Below are 15,415 nucleotides of genomic sequence, written 5' to 3'. Positions count from 1 at the left end.
TTTTACCCAGCTCAGTGATGGCAGGCAACATGACAGACTTTCTACCAAAGTATCCTCTTCACATGATACTTTATCAACCAGTATGAAAAAAAAAAAAAAAAAAAAAGTGTTCTACTGCATTTTGCTGGCAAAATTTTTAGTCAGTGTACATATTAATGTAATTGACATGTTGAATTGATACTTGAAACAGCTCACAGCTGGTAGCTTGCCTAATGATTTTATTATTGTTAATATTTTGCATATCACACGATGCTTTCTCAGAAAGAGTATTTTCTTTGTATGTGCATTTTTGTTGTTGGAAAACTAACAACTGGTAGGTTTTTTACGTTTTCCGCAATAATTAATGACACTGATTTACATGTCTACAGTACATTACACAGACACATGTCAGGCTGTAATGCTTCTGAGTGCTTAAAAGCTGTGATTCCCCATCGTTAGTACTGGATTTGCACATACCAGATAGCAGCAGTAAAAATTTTTACCCAGCTCAGTGATGGCAGGCAACATGACAGACTTTCTACCAAAGTATCCTCTTCACATGATACTTTATCAACCAGTATATTGCTCATAGTGGGAAGTCAGACACCACCTGGTGTATTCCTAGAACAGACCTGAACCGACAGAGGGTGCTCATTGCTGATCAATGCTTTGGCTCTGTGTGGTTGCAGTACCTGTCACTTGGCACCTGGAAACTGGGGCCAAACTCCCTATATCGATGAGCCACAGCCTGACTTCAGCTGACAAAGCATTCCGATACCAAAAATCTCCCCTAGCTTCTGTTTTGTTGTAAAGCCACAAATCCATTAAGTTTGCTTTTACCCTTTCCTGGTTTACTATTTGTTTGTTTCAAGTCCTTCCTTACATTTGACCTTTCTTCTTTTCCTTTTCTCTTTCCTAAACAAATGGAATAAACTTGAGACTTACCAACCAGCTTGACAGACTTTTTTTCCTTGCAACAGTTCTTTCCCATCCTGTAGCAAATTCATCCCAGTTTGGAGTAGTCCTAAATCCTTATTCAGCTTTCTTCTGTAAGATTTCAGTACCTTTTACCTGAAAATAAAATAGAGTGAAAATATGAAAATAGGGCACTCATCTTCAAGCTTGTATTTTAGAAATAGCAATCAGAACTTCTGGGATTTTTGTGATCTCTCTGCAGTAATGTCAGATGTCTTTTTTGTTTAAGAGACAGCTTGGGAAGAACAGAGTGTACCGGGTAAAGTGTCCCTGAAGTCTTGCAATTCTTCCACACATCTACTCCTTTTGGGAATGCATTTTCTCATCTGTACAATTAAAAATACTTTATTTGGGCTGCACATGGTACTGTGAACTATTCACTTTTTGAAAATAAAAATTATTTTCAATTAAATTTAAGGAAAATCAAGCCATTTAAATATTGCATTTCAAACAAGAATTTTTTACAAAAGGTATCTGCCATTTGACAAATAAAACAGTATCTCTAAAAGCATACAAACTAAATCTGGTGGGTGAGTCACAGAAAGCTTACAAAAATGTGTTTTTACAGGTTTATATTGGAGAACAGATTAAACTTGACAGTTTCCTTTAAATTAAATTACTATGTTAGAAATCATAGTATAAATAGTGTTTAATAAAAACAGCTTTCTTGTCCCCTAGCAATGTTCAAAATTAGGGAGAAGAGATTCTATTCTGCAGCTGAATGAAGCAGATCTATCAACATATTTTCCTGCCTATATGCTTCAATGTTGTGTGGAGCAGAGGACAGGGTTTCTGTACCCCATGCCCATAGGTAACTTACTCTAAATGCGTAGTTAACAACTGATTTATTACTAAAACAGGTAAGAAAGTACAAATTGATATAATATGAAAATACAGCTATGTGACATTTACACGTGACTTTCTAGGGAGATAAAGGACTTTGTGCATGAGGCCAGAGACTATCCACCATGAAGGTGTTAGTGAGCTACTTTTGTAAGGTAGCCTTTATGACACTTGGGGCAAGTACGAAGGGATCTGAGGGCACAGGGACAGGTGCCCCAAAGACAGACAGGTTATCCCTCACACCATGGTCAGACATCTCTACTGGGTGACAAAAGCCAGCCAAAGCCTTTCTGGTGCCGAGGTGACTCCTTGGTGTGTGCTAAGGCTGGCATGGAACAGCCTTTGGGCTGAGCAGGTCACGATGTAACCAGCCACTGGGGCACTGCTCTGTGGAGAGCTCTTCTGCCTATCTGGCTTTTCCTTGACTTTTGCTCAGGTTATACAGGTCAGTTCTAAAGCTCTTTCCTCCTAAATGTACTAATTTATTTTTTGTATTAATGTGCAAAGGAAAAAAAAAACAAACCAACATGCTTGGGAAGAAAAGTGGAGCAAAAAACCCCTACTGAATCAACACTGTTCTAGAACCAAGGACAAGAAGCAAATTATTGACACACAATCATCTAGTAGGACTTCTCACAATCTCTTCCTAAGTAAACACCTGCATGAACTCTTTGCTGAAAGCAAAATCAATTGAGTTGTGCTTATCTCTCAACATAATTATCAATTAATGAGTTCTATGTATTTATAAGCTTCATTATTAGTATGATATTCTTCATTGTATTACCTTCTTTCCTAGTAATTAAATGTTTGTGTATGTCCCCAAAGCTATTAAAAAGATATCCACAAAAGTAATTATGAGCACATTCACAGTCTCTTTTACCTCAGAAGAGATAAGAGATTTTCATGAGAGTGTCTTTAAGTTCACCATTTCAATTCTCACAGACTTTCAATTAAAAAAAGAAAATTATTATAGCTAAAGGGCATGCCAGTTCTAGAAGATTTTAAAAAATGTAAACCAGGAAAGCATAAGGTTCTAAGAGGACATGAAATACTGAAAGAGAGAACAGCAGATACTTTTTTAAGCCAGGTGCCATGATGACAGGAAAGCTAAAATCAATGGTAAAACATTGCTATGGGACAGGGAAGGTTTCTTGACCTCAATGGTGAGTTGTGAACAAGAAATGAGGCACTTTTACATGGAGCTTCTCTAAGCAGGAGTGATATATCACTTCCTGATGCAGATGGATAACACTGATGATTCACTGGAAAGCCTGCCTATCAAAATTTCAAGATGCCCAATTTCAGCTTTGTGATAAAAAACATTAATTCTTTTGGTTTTGCTGTAACATTATCTGGCAGGCATAGCATTTGCTTATTGTTAGCCCCTTAATAGTTGTTTTCAAGACACTATGGGAAGGGAAAATGCAGTAAGGAGACTGCCCAGAGGTATTGTTGTGGTTGGACTAGGGTTTTTCTCCTCCCTTTGTGGGTGTTTAATACATTCCTGGTTCTTTGTTATCTCCAGCAGAGACATCAATTGCCGTTAGTTGATATTAGTGTTTTTGCCATCAGTTTGCTGGGCAGAGCTCTCCTCTTTCAGTGCTTGCCTGTTCTTACACGAACCCTGGGAGAGGTCACTTGCTTACTCCTCTCACTTATCAGACCTTCTGCAATTTAGTTACAGCAAAGTCAGTGCAAATGTCCTCGCAGTCCCGTGACAATATGGCAGCTGACAGGCTGAAGATATCTTTTGGGAATGGCATTTGGACTTGCTCCTCTACAAAGACTGATTAATATGGGAAGTGAGTGAGAAAATAAATCCATTTGCAACAACTCTCCCAGTTCTAAATCACTTGTCTGAAACCTGGAAACTGTAATGTGTAATTTTTGGCATATTTTGGAAGACTATTTTAAAACTAGAAGGTCGACAGCTCTGAAAGCGCAATGACTAAATTGATCCTTGCTGTCCTACAAATCCCAAGGAATCTGTGATACTGGAAGTAGATACTACTGCCTTCCTTTAGGAGATAAATCCTTTTTGTCGTATAGAATATCCATGCAGCACATCAGCAATGGAAGTGTTCATAAGACACAGTAATGTGTGGGTCATTCCAGTCAGTCGCCCCTTCAAGCTGGTCATTTGGAGGCATATTCTGTTCTCAGTCTTTTCGGTTAAACCATAGCCTATCTTCTTGAAATCAGCATTGAAATGGACACCCCACAATATATAGAACTTTAAAATATATCACTTTCATTTCTGTCTCCCAAATTAATTTAGTCAACATATATTTACATTATATATTCTTATACTCTGGTATCTTTTCCATAGTAACTTGAGCTACTTAGGACTTGTGGTACAATATATAATGTGCTGTATGAAATAGAATTTGACATAAAAACAGGGAAGTAGATACAAGTCTTTTATTAACAATCTAACAATCAGAATGTTCTATCAAAAATAACTATACAAGCGATGGCTTGCAAATTACTTGAATCTATATAAAAGCATAAAAGAGTAACATATCATAGTAAAACAGAATTAAAGGAAGACGTCAGTTAGTAAAAGCTTTACAACTTAAACAGGATGTTATTGTCATTAACTATCAACCTGATAGTCCCTGTGATGTGGTGAGATGTCACAAGGTCAAAAGAACAAATGCTTTAAATTCTATATTAACAAATACTTAGAAATAAAACTCAGTGTACTACTAAATAAGATGATGAGAAGACACATAGCAGGACAAAATAAAAAAAGCCATTATCAGAACTAATTACATTTCTTACTGTAAATCAATTAGTCAACCAGTTATCTGGAGATTAGATAAAGAACCAAACCGAAATGCTGTGATTATAATCACATGGCTTGACTAAAGCATGCACACATGGCAGTGATACACAAGAGAGGCAGACCTACTGTCTCTGTCCATATCCTCTATACCTGAAGGTCAAACTCACAATGTGGAACAACCCTGTGGGATCTTCTCCTTCACCTTCTTACTTCTTTCTACCAAATATTCTAATCAAATACTTCTCTGAACAGTTATTCTCAGATAATTTTTGTTTTCATTCACTTAGAAAGAACCCTATAAATAACATATAAAATTTCCTTTCTTCCTTCAAAAAAACTAGGAAACAACAAATGCATGTTATTCCTAGGCAAATATACTCCCTGATTAAAAGCAGAGAAACTCCATCTGTTCCATCTATGTGTAGTTACAGCATTCAGAAAGAATATATGTGAGAAACCTGTTGATAGATAGATAGATAGATAGATAGATAGATAGATAGATAGATAGATGATAGATAGATAGATAGATAGATAGATAGGTAGATAGATAGACAGACAGATAGATAGAGTGGGAGGCATATGGCATTATCATGCAATTTCACTACATTTCATAACTAGGCATGCACAACTGAGTCTAATGCCAATAGCAAAGACAACACTACCCTTTTATTGGATAGTCTTTTTCCGCATAGAAACACCCACAAGAGGAAGCAAAGCTGAACAACAGGAAATAAATTAGGATGAATAAGTTTTAAAGATGTAGCCTGAAACATCAGATACCCTACAGAACCAGAATATCAGACTTGAGTAATGCTGTACGCACTTCTCATTAAGCTACTTCTGCAGCCAGTGGCTTTCAACTATGTAGACTAGAGTCTGTTCTTCTGTTCCAGTCATTCTGTGCTAAAGAAAGCGTCCTTACAAACTTAGGAGGGAAAAAGCACAGCTACTCAAGGTCAGGCAATCCAGGAGGACAACTGGGCAAGGACAGTGGAAGATAACAGTTGAAGTGATATACTCTGGTGACACGGTAACTAAACAGAAAGGTGAAGTAAAGCAGTAGAGATTCCCACACTAACTGAGTTACTCTGTTTCTTTTGGATTTAAAATGCCTTTTAAATTAGATTATCGAAGTTATCACATTCTTCAAAGTTTCATTTCTGCTGAAGAAAAAGCGTATGAAGGGTCAAATGGTTGTTTACTTGGCAGTTAAGCCAAGTACTTTTCTACACTTAATGGTGTAGAAAAAATTATGGCTTGTCCCATGTACAAAAAACTTTATCTGTTTGAATGGGAGTGGGAAGGAGGCAGATGTTATAGCTTCACCTTTCATCACAGTAGGGAGCATGAAAAAAGCATGTAATCTGCCCTGCTATTGTGTATTCTACATTACACATACAAGACTTCTACTGAAAATATATGAAGAAAACAAAGGATTTGGAAGTAACAGAAACCACTGTTTGGGATATGACAATAGAAATGCGTTATTCTTGAGTGCATGATGCAAAATTCTGTACTGGTTGAATGATTCCATGAACTCCATGGTCTGCTCTGCATTTTTCTTATGATCTTTTAGGATTATGATGATTTCAATTGATATAAAAATTTTGTTCTCAAGTCATCATTATGAAAATTAGGCTTACAATATCACGTACTCTGATTTTTGTTAGTTCTCAGCATTTAAATCCCTTTCTTCACTTATTTGTGAAAATATTTACAGAGCATTGTACTTTCCCAGTATTGTCACAATAGCATTTTATTATGAACATCCTTCATTCTGTAATTCTTTTCATTGGAGATATCTTAAAATAGACTAACAGTCATATTAAACTACACTAACCTCCATTACAGCAAGAAAGAAGCCATGCTGTACATCACCAGCCTTCAAGGACAAATCTTCAAGGCTTCTATCTGTCCTACTTCGAGCCCTCAACTTATCATTCATAATGAACTTTTCTGCCAACAGGCACAACTGTCAACAGGTGACAAATCATTGTATTAAGTGGCAATTTTTCATTTTTGTTGCTCCACTTTCCTTTCTGGCATCCTCTTATCAGATATATATTTGCTATGGAAATAAATACATTACGCATTACCAGCCTTTCATTTCTATGAATTCAATCCCCAAATTACACAATAAACTTTACATTTCTGCTACTGCTTAACTACATTTTAACCACAGACGCAGATAAGCAGTGTCTTCCAGATCAGACAAATACAGTGGACATATATTGTGCAGGCAGGCAACTAGCTAATTCAAGAGCCCCAAAAAAGTACATGTTTCGAAAGGCATGATGTTGCTTTCTTTAGAAAAAAGCATTCTGGAGAAGGCTGTGAGCTGCAGCAGGAGAAGGGTAACATTGGTTACACTGAGGCTGTTTTCCAGGATGATCATAGATAATATCCTAGAAGAAGAAACCAACACCCTCAAGTCCTCCTCCTCAGGGCTACTCTCAATCTGTTCTTCTCCTCAGACTGTATTTGTGCTTTGGATTGCCATGTCCCAGGTGTAGGACCTTGCACTTGGCCTGGTTGAAATTCCTGAGGTTTGCATGGGCCAACCTCTCAAGCCTGTCTATGTCCCTCTGGATGGCCTCCTTTCCCTCCAGCACGTCGACCGTGCCACACCACTTGGTGTCATCAGCAAACTTGCTGAGGGTGCACTCAATCCCACTGTCCAAGTCTCCAACAAAGATGTTAAACAGCAACCAGCCCCTGAGGAACACCGCTCATTACTGGTCGCCACTTGGACATCTCGTCATTGGCTGTAACTCTTTGAGTGCGGCCATCCAGTCAATTCCTTATCCACCGGGTGGTCCATCTGTCAAATTCATGTCTCTTCAATCTAGAGACAAGTATGACGTGCGGGACAGCATCAAATGCTTTGACAAGTCCAGGTAGTTGACATCAGTTGCTCTTCCCGTGCCACCAAGGCTGTAATGCCATCATAGAAGGCAAGCAAGTCACTTCCCAGGACCTCTGCAACACAGTACCCTCTGGTCCCTTTGAAGTCCTATATCCCAGAACCTGCTATACTTTCAGTGTGCTCTATATTGTATGGGGGAAGTTTTCCACAAGTGTTGAACTATACAAACATTAAGTGGCCTCTATCCAGCACTAACATCTATGAAATTTCATACTCTCTAAACCTCTGCTTTCTATTGAAGTGGAAATCTGTCAACAGGTTCAACATGTACTGGGAACATACAAGGACTAGCAGATAGATGGACAAAGACAGCACATTCATACAGAACTAACCTCCTTAGAAACCAAGTTAAAAATATTTCTTCTAAAGCTAGAATTAATTCCTCTTTGGGAGCAAATGCAAATGTTGTAATAATTCTCAGTCAATTTTTTTAATCCCCTCACCCCACTTGCTTTACTTTTCCTCAATAATTTGTGTGCTTACCTAGTACAGGCAAAAATCCTTCCAAATTCTTCGTTACTTTATTATTAGACACATACATTCTCACTACATGTATTTACTTTCTGCAGTTAGACTGACCTTTAGACTGGCTACGCTTAAAAGAATATTAAAGACCACAATTTACCTAACTCTTCCACAGATATGAGAGAGCCTAGGAGTGTAAGCATAGTACAAAAGGATGCACTTCCCTTTCACTCAAGTGAGGCAGTGACCGGGACAGCTGTCCTTTTCAGCACTTCAGAAATGCAAGGGTGCAAGGGCAGCCTCAAATGCCTGTCCAAAGAAATGGAGATGGCATGGTAGTGCCACATAGACCTGACATTTGCACATTTAGCAGTTCTGTTGAGCATTCCTCTGTCTGTCTGTAGTTAAGCTTTGGGAAAACAACAAGAAAATATCAAAAATGCATGCATTGTTCCCAGAAAGGAGCGAAGAAAGGTGCACAAGTACCTTTTGAGTATGTACCCTGTTATGCCTTCCCGTTCCTCTAAATCTTGTCAAAACACAGCAATGTACCTGTTCTGTCAATTTTTTTTTTACAATTTTTGCAAATTCCTGGTCATACTACCACTATAAATTGAGGAATCAAAACCCAAAGGCACCTGACATTATTATAAGAGATAGGACAAGGCATGGCATTAGCCTAGCATATGAATAAAGATTACATCCAGAAGTACTTGTCTGCATGGACAGTAGCACTTGTACAGACTATCTTAGACTATCATGGACAAACAAGTCCTAATTGGTTTTGCTTAATTTTTATGTCTTGATGTGTTTGAAAGTGGGTCTTTTTTTGTTGTTTTAAAGATTAATAAATCGAGAAATATAGGTAAGCAATATTGTAGCATCCTTCAAATTGCCTGGGCCATTATGCTTGCTGAGAAAACAAACAGGCAAACTGTTTTGGTGGAATGAAATACTAAATTTTCCATGCTAAAGGACTTGCTGTTACCTTGCAATGCAGGGGAGCAAGAGAGGGATGGGGGAGTGAATCAGAAGAGAATTCCACATATGATTTACTAATATATTCATGGCACATTTGCAGCCATTAAGGCAATCCTTCCTCCACAAGTACCCAAGAGATTACTCTAATGCTTCCACTGGGATTGTCAAGAGTGAAACCCTGCAGCTTCACAGGACTATTATGCTTCGACTGTTTGCATTGTCGTCTCTCTCTCCTGCACATAAATGTAACTCTCATTACAGCTAAAGGGGTCACGTGGAAGCAGCCAAAAGGAGAGAAAAATTGCAGAATACTAGTCAGATAAAATTAGGTGTTTACTCCATGCTATGCAAGGATTAATAATTTACAATTACTCACTTCCTCAAAATCATTCATTTCAGAAGATCGCCTACACCTAGGAAATATCAGCTGTCACCACGTGATGCTGATGTGCACATTTATGACTGAAAGAAATGGGAATTAAAAATGGAACAGATTAGTTAGTCCACCCATGGACCTTTGTGCTCCATGACTGAAGTAGGAGCAGAGAGGCAGGAGTTCCTCAAAGCCAGGTGCAGCCGCGAGGGCTGGGGTGGCCAGCCTGAGTGTCAGCACTGGCACAAACGCTCCACGGCAGTTTAGCTGTTTCTCCGTGTCCCCTAAATCCCATCAGCCTTCATTACTAAATGACACCGGTCCGTGATCTTGTTGCTGAAGTTGCATCACTGTGTTTGTAACAATATATCTGCTGTATTTCTGGATCCAGAGGTTTCTGACACAGTGTCTAATGTAAATAGAGGAAACTGTACTGTTAGTGCCTGTGTAAAGGAGGGACTGACTTACCCACTGATTTCTGGCTACACCTGAAGATTCTCGCATACAGATACACACTATAGTTCAAATAAATATCTACCCCATTATTACAAAAGCATTGGAAAAACCTTTTTAAAATTATTATTTCAAAACAGACTTCCACATTGATGAAATAGGGTATTAAAAGACATATTCTTACTCACAAGTAAATCTTTCAAAATAGGGTAACATACAAGCTGAGATCCAGGGCACATATTCCTCTAGCCAGTAAAAAATGAAATTCAGGATTAGTAAAGCAAAGCAAATTACTAATTTCTCCCAAGTCCAACTCAAAACCTGTATTTTCCAGGCAAGACAAAGAGCACACATGGATCACAAATGAAATATTTCTATATACAGAAGTCGGGGTATTTTTCTGCATGCTGTTGCTGGATGGAAAGCACATTTGTCAAAAGAAAAAAGGATACGTAAGAAAAAAACTTGCATAAAAGCCAGCAGGACCTATTTATTGAAAGATCATGATTGGTCATAGTATGTAGCATTCATTTAGAAACTGCCTTGGGCTTGCTGAATTATATATAAGGCTAATGAGGGATGAAATATGTGAAAAACACAGGTGATTTTATCCTCAGAAGCTGAAAAATTCCCTTTTTCACACTGCAGAAAGCCAAATGCACCATAAATATGGACGGAGCAGTTACAACAGATGTTAAGTATTACCACAAATTAAAGACCAATGCACACAATTAAGAGAATAAATGGTTTTCCTGTCTTGGCTTGACAGAGTCAGAGCTGGTCACCTTTTAGAGTAAGTTTATGAATACATTTCCCACCTCCCCTCCATCCTCTCTCTCTTGTACACATGATACACACACACACAGAGGTCAAAAAGCTGTGGCGGCTTGAGTATAAAAAGTTAGAAGATGTTATCTAGGGGCACAAATAGTGACCTATGACAACTAGTGACCTATGATCAGTTGTGGACATTAACCTAGAGTAATTGACAGGCACGTAGTTTAAAAAAAATATCTATTTAATAGTCACAGAATATTTTTTATAGATCAGTATCACATTGTAATACTGATGTAAATAAATTACATTGCAATTGCAGATGTAATAATCGTGTAATGACACTTAGGCAGGAATTTATTTTTCTGAGTTCCAGATTAGGAATGTAGTCATATGGAGTCTTTTTTGTTTGTTTGTTTTGGTTTTTAATTATAATTCTTGTCCTAGAAGTGACATGAGGAATACATCTTAAAATAAAGGAATTAAATATGTTTGTGCTTACTTGGCAGGAGCAGCCAGTTACCAGATGTACAGCCTTTCCCTTTTTAGTTTCTAGAAATTAAGTTCAGTCAAAAGTGAAACAAGCCACTGCCCCCCTGCCCCAGTTTTCAGTGCTCTATGTGAAGTAGGGTAGTGCCTTCATTCTGTTTATGAGTCAAATGCTAATGTTCAAAGGGGAAAAAAAACCACAAACAAGCTAAAACAAAAACCCAAAATTAACAGTAGCCAGTGAAGATATCATCATTGCCAGCTTTAGGAGAGAATCTAGAGAAATTCCTGACTCCCCACATCAGATTTGTGTCATATTTCCAGGCTGCCTTTCCCTCTACTTCCTCAGCTCTACAGACTCCATATGGGTTCATCTTAATCCACATGATAGTCTGCAGCTTAAAAAAAAAAAAGAGAGAGAAAAGAAAAATCCTCTGAGGACTTGAATATAATTGTGTGACACATTTCAGTCACTTCTCGGTAAAACCCAGTCTTGTCAGAAAAGTCATCAGACCTAGGAAGAAGACACCACTGATGTTCTACTTAAAAAAAAAGAAAAAGAAAAAGAGGGCTTTCAGCAGCAATCCAGTTGGGGTGTGGGAGGTGGGCAGTGGCAAGGACACAATGGAGACTACACACAGACATTTTTTTTAGGAATTAGTGGGGAGGCAGAGGTAGAATAGAAAGACCTCTTCATACTAGTACCCTGTACAAGAAGAACATTTTCTGCTTTGCCTCCATACCATCATCCCTTCGAAGAATATGAACCCAGACCTTACAGACAGAGTTTTGATGCCATTAGCAGCATAAGGTCTAGCAGAAGGTGCTGGGTGCTGAGTGCAGGATAGACTTGATCCTGTCCCCATGGTGTATAGTGTGACAAAGTCAACACTTCGGACCTGGCTGTTTAAAAACCATTCATACTTACAATCCCTAAGAAAATTAAAAAGAGCTGCTAGAGATCAGCAAGACCTTCTAGAATCTAATCCATCTTATGTTAGTAGCTCCACTTGTGAATTTTACAAATATTGCAAAGCCTTTCTCAGTTTGTGTAAGTGGCCCAAGATTTTCTTGTAAATTTTTTTTCATTGCATCTACCTTTTGAAAGTGTTTGTTTTTAAGGAGTTTATGTGATCTCTTGAGCAAAACAATAAGGAACCTGCAATGCAGTTAAACATTACATCTCATCCACAATGAAAACCACATGGATCATGATTTGCTTGATTTCAGTGAGCTCTAAATAAGACTCTTCTATGCACTCATTTAAAACAAAAAGCCGACCAATCGCTCCATCCCAGTAGCACCCTATATGGAATAAGAATCTGCACCATTTGGTTGCTGATGCTGTATTTGGTACTAATTTTGCTGCTACTATTCAGAAACTTCAACTCCTGGAAAGCTTTGTGCACAAAATGCTTGGCATCAATCATTTTCTCCTCCTACCCTACATTTCACAGATTAATTCCATGACAGAGTTAGTGTTCATCCCCAGACCCCCAAACTACACCATAAAGTGGAGTTCCTACCTGACCAACTCTGAAATAGCTTGACTTCAAATTCTGCTTTTCAACGTGGAGGAATTCCCTGAAGAATTAAGGAATGGGGCCCTAAAAATTCTTTCCCATTTGGAGACAATGGAATACACATTTATTTTCAAGACAGAAAAAACATTTTTTATTCTGATCAAATGTATTTCAATTATATTAAAATGCTTAGCGTACTGCTTTGTTATATATACCCCAATGTAAATTTATAATATATTATTTATGCAAAGAGATTAAATTATTCTGCTGGATGTCTGAAATGTTTCAGTGCAGAATAGTAGAATAAATTCCAGCATTGCCTCCACACACGTGTTTGGGGTTTTTTTGACACCTGTCAGAATCTGCAGTCAGAGACTGCAATTGTTTTGAAGCAGCTGTTTTGGAAAAGTATTTTCCAAAAGTTTGAAGAGATTCAGTTGTGATTCCATTTTATATGAACTGGTGTTGAAATGAAATATTTTTGAAGTTTCACAACACGAGGAGAGAAGTGCTGCTGCGTTTATTTGGATGTGCCAGTAAAGTGTTGCACTGAGGAAACAAAATTCTGACCGAGCAGTCCTGAACAACTTATTAAACTACTTCCTGCAGAATGAAAGATAACGTTTATAATTTTAAAAGCCAAGCAATTCAACTTTCCTAAGATACAAATTTTCATCAATTAAGATAATTGCACACAGACACATGGATCAAAGGTAATGAAATGTATGTATCATTAGTATGTTTAGATTTCATTGCACTGGTTTCAAAGATCAGGGGGACAGATTATGATGTGTTTTGTCAGTGGCAAACTATTTTTTATCTACTCAACATTTATGTTTTTTGTCAGCACGTAACTCTAGCCTGAGCTAGCAGGTGCTTGCTCTTTTGTAAACTTAGACAAATATCATTTTTCAGAAGTAATTTATGTTGGACTATATTAATTCTAACTAACATTTTTCAGAGTCCAAAGACAATGTGGAAGGAAAGATGTGAAAAAAGAGACAATTTATTAGAGCTCCAGCAGTCTAAAGATCATTTTAGAACAAAAACATTTCAAGAGCCCCAAAACCTTTTGTTGTTGATAGGGGACCAAATTATGCTTCTGGCTATGATGCTGTAAATTTAAGGAGACACTAGATTAGATGTTAAAAAAGGCGCTTGTCTACATGAAAGTAAAGCATAGCACCCAACATGGAAAGAGATAAAAGTAATATTCTTTATCCTTTAAAAAAAAATAAAATTAAATTTTGATCTCTCTGATCTCTTGTACAGGGAAAACACAGTCACAAAATGCAAATGGAAACATTTTACAGATAGCTGCTACTGTGAAAAGTAATTTTACCTTGATATTAAAAATTACATTGTTGACTTTTTTTTTTCCACTAAAGACTGTTTTGGGGATTGTCATGCAATTACCCAAGTCACTGAGATGTCTTTTACATTTCTATCTTATTTTGCTGAATGGGTATAAAATGTATTAAAATATAGAAATCTTGTAATCAAAATTTTCCACACAAGCAGGCAAATTTAACTACATACTAACTTCTAACTACTGAAAAAGACTTCTACCTCAGCCTTAAGCATATATTAGCTTTTTATAATACCTTTCTTTCTATTATAAAAGATGTCTTTAAAAAGTGAACCCGAAGTCCTGAACAAAGCTGATCTGTGGGCAAACTGTTAGCAGCAGCCATAATTCAGCTAGGGATCACGGTTCCTATCTAAAGCACTTCCTGAGGCAGTCAGCCCTGAGGGGGTGAAAAACAGGAATAAGCTCTTCTGGATGAAGCTGCAGAGCAACTAACAGCAGAAATATGGTCTCAGCCCAGTAAATCTGTTTCCCACACCTTCTTCCCTCCCTAAGGAAAAAAAGGAAGAAACTCGCATTGATTAAATGCGAAAGGATATCAGGAAAAATAACAATTAACAACATCTTAACCATTTTAGTTTTATTCTCTCCTTTTGGGACACCGTTTTTAGGGACTGCCTATCAAAATATCTTGTTGTATTTTCCAATAGGTTTTTTTTGACATAAAATTTGTAAATTCACAATGTTTTTTGTGACTTCAAGAGGAACCAGCGGTACCTTATTTTAATGAATATTTCCTAGGTTCTTAAAAGCTCCATGGCAGCTTTTTGAGAGAAAGTTTCTTCATAGGAACAGTTATGTTATTCGCAGTGCTGTATCCATTTGCACAAACACATTATGTACACGATTTTAAGTAAACAGAACCAAGTCACTATAAGTCCGATCTACTTCGGAGATATCTGATTATTTTCTAAATGGAAAATGGGATTTATTTCATCACTGCTAAATAACAGAATGACCCTTTTACTCTACTCTTAGCAAGAGGAAGCTATGTTTGTGGGACAGGGTGCCCATTAGGCAAGGCAGGAGGAAGAGTGGAGGCTGGGATTCTTCCTCCCCTCTACCTACCATGTGATCTTGAGTGTGTAACTTCATACCTGTGAGATTCTCTTTGTAAGAAAAAATGTTCTACCCATCATTTCAGAGAATTCTGCCCCTTGAAATCAACCAGATTAAGGAGCCAGTACATCCACACATGGCTGTCCCACCAGGCCTAGCAAGCACAACACTAAGGCATAGCACAGAATAAGAAAGGGAAACATGATCTCTCTGAAGGTCGGGGGTGAAGGACGTCTCTACTCTCACCACTTGAAACAAGTCTTAAGATACTGTAGCCGCGTAACACTTCTTTAGTAGGATTTATTGTAGAAATAGTTGTTGAAGTTAAGCTTTCAGAGGACTCTGTATGGGCTCCAAGGGCATCTCCCCTGTTGGGGGTTTGGCTGCTGCAGCTCAGGGCCAGCTCAGAGCCAGGGCA

The 15,415-nt window shown here is 37.8% G+C and overlaps 1 long non-coding RNA gene across 2 annotated transcripts in view; it reads right to left on the bottom strand.

Annotated features, from left to right (window-relative positions):
* Positions 1-15,415, bottom strand: part of LOC106891007 — a 349,761-nt gene that overhangs the window by 159,939 nt on the left and 174,407 nt on the right. For both annotated transcript variants that reach the window (XR_001412611.1, XR_001412610.1), the window contains exon 2: positions 925-1,050. This is a non-coding gene — a long non-coding RNA (uncharacterized LOC106891007). The remainder of the gene's footprint in view (positions 1-924; positions 1,051-15,415) is intronic.

The sequence above is a fragment of the Calidris pugnax genome, unplaced genomic scaffold, assembly GCF_001431845.1.
Source record: "Calidris pugnax isolate Ruff unplaced genomic scaffold, ASM143184v1 scaffold95, whole genome shotgun sequence".
NCBI lineage: Eukaryota > Metazoa > Chordata > Aves > Charadriiformes > Scolopacidae > Calidris > Calidris pugnax.
The sequence above is the reverse complement of the archived record's forward strand: the minus strand, read 5'-3'. Positions and strand labels throughout refer to the sequence as shown.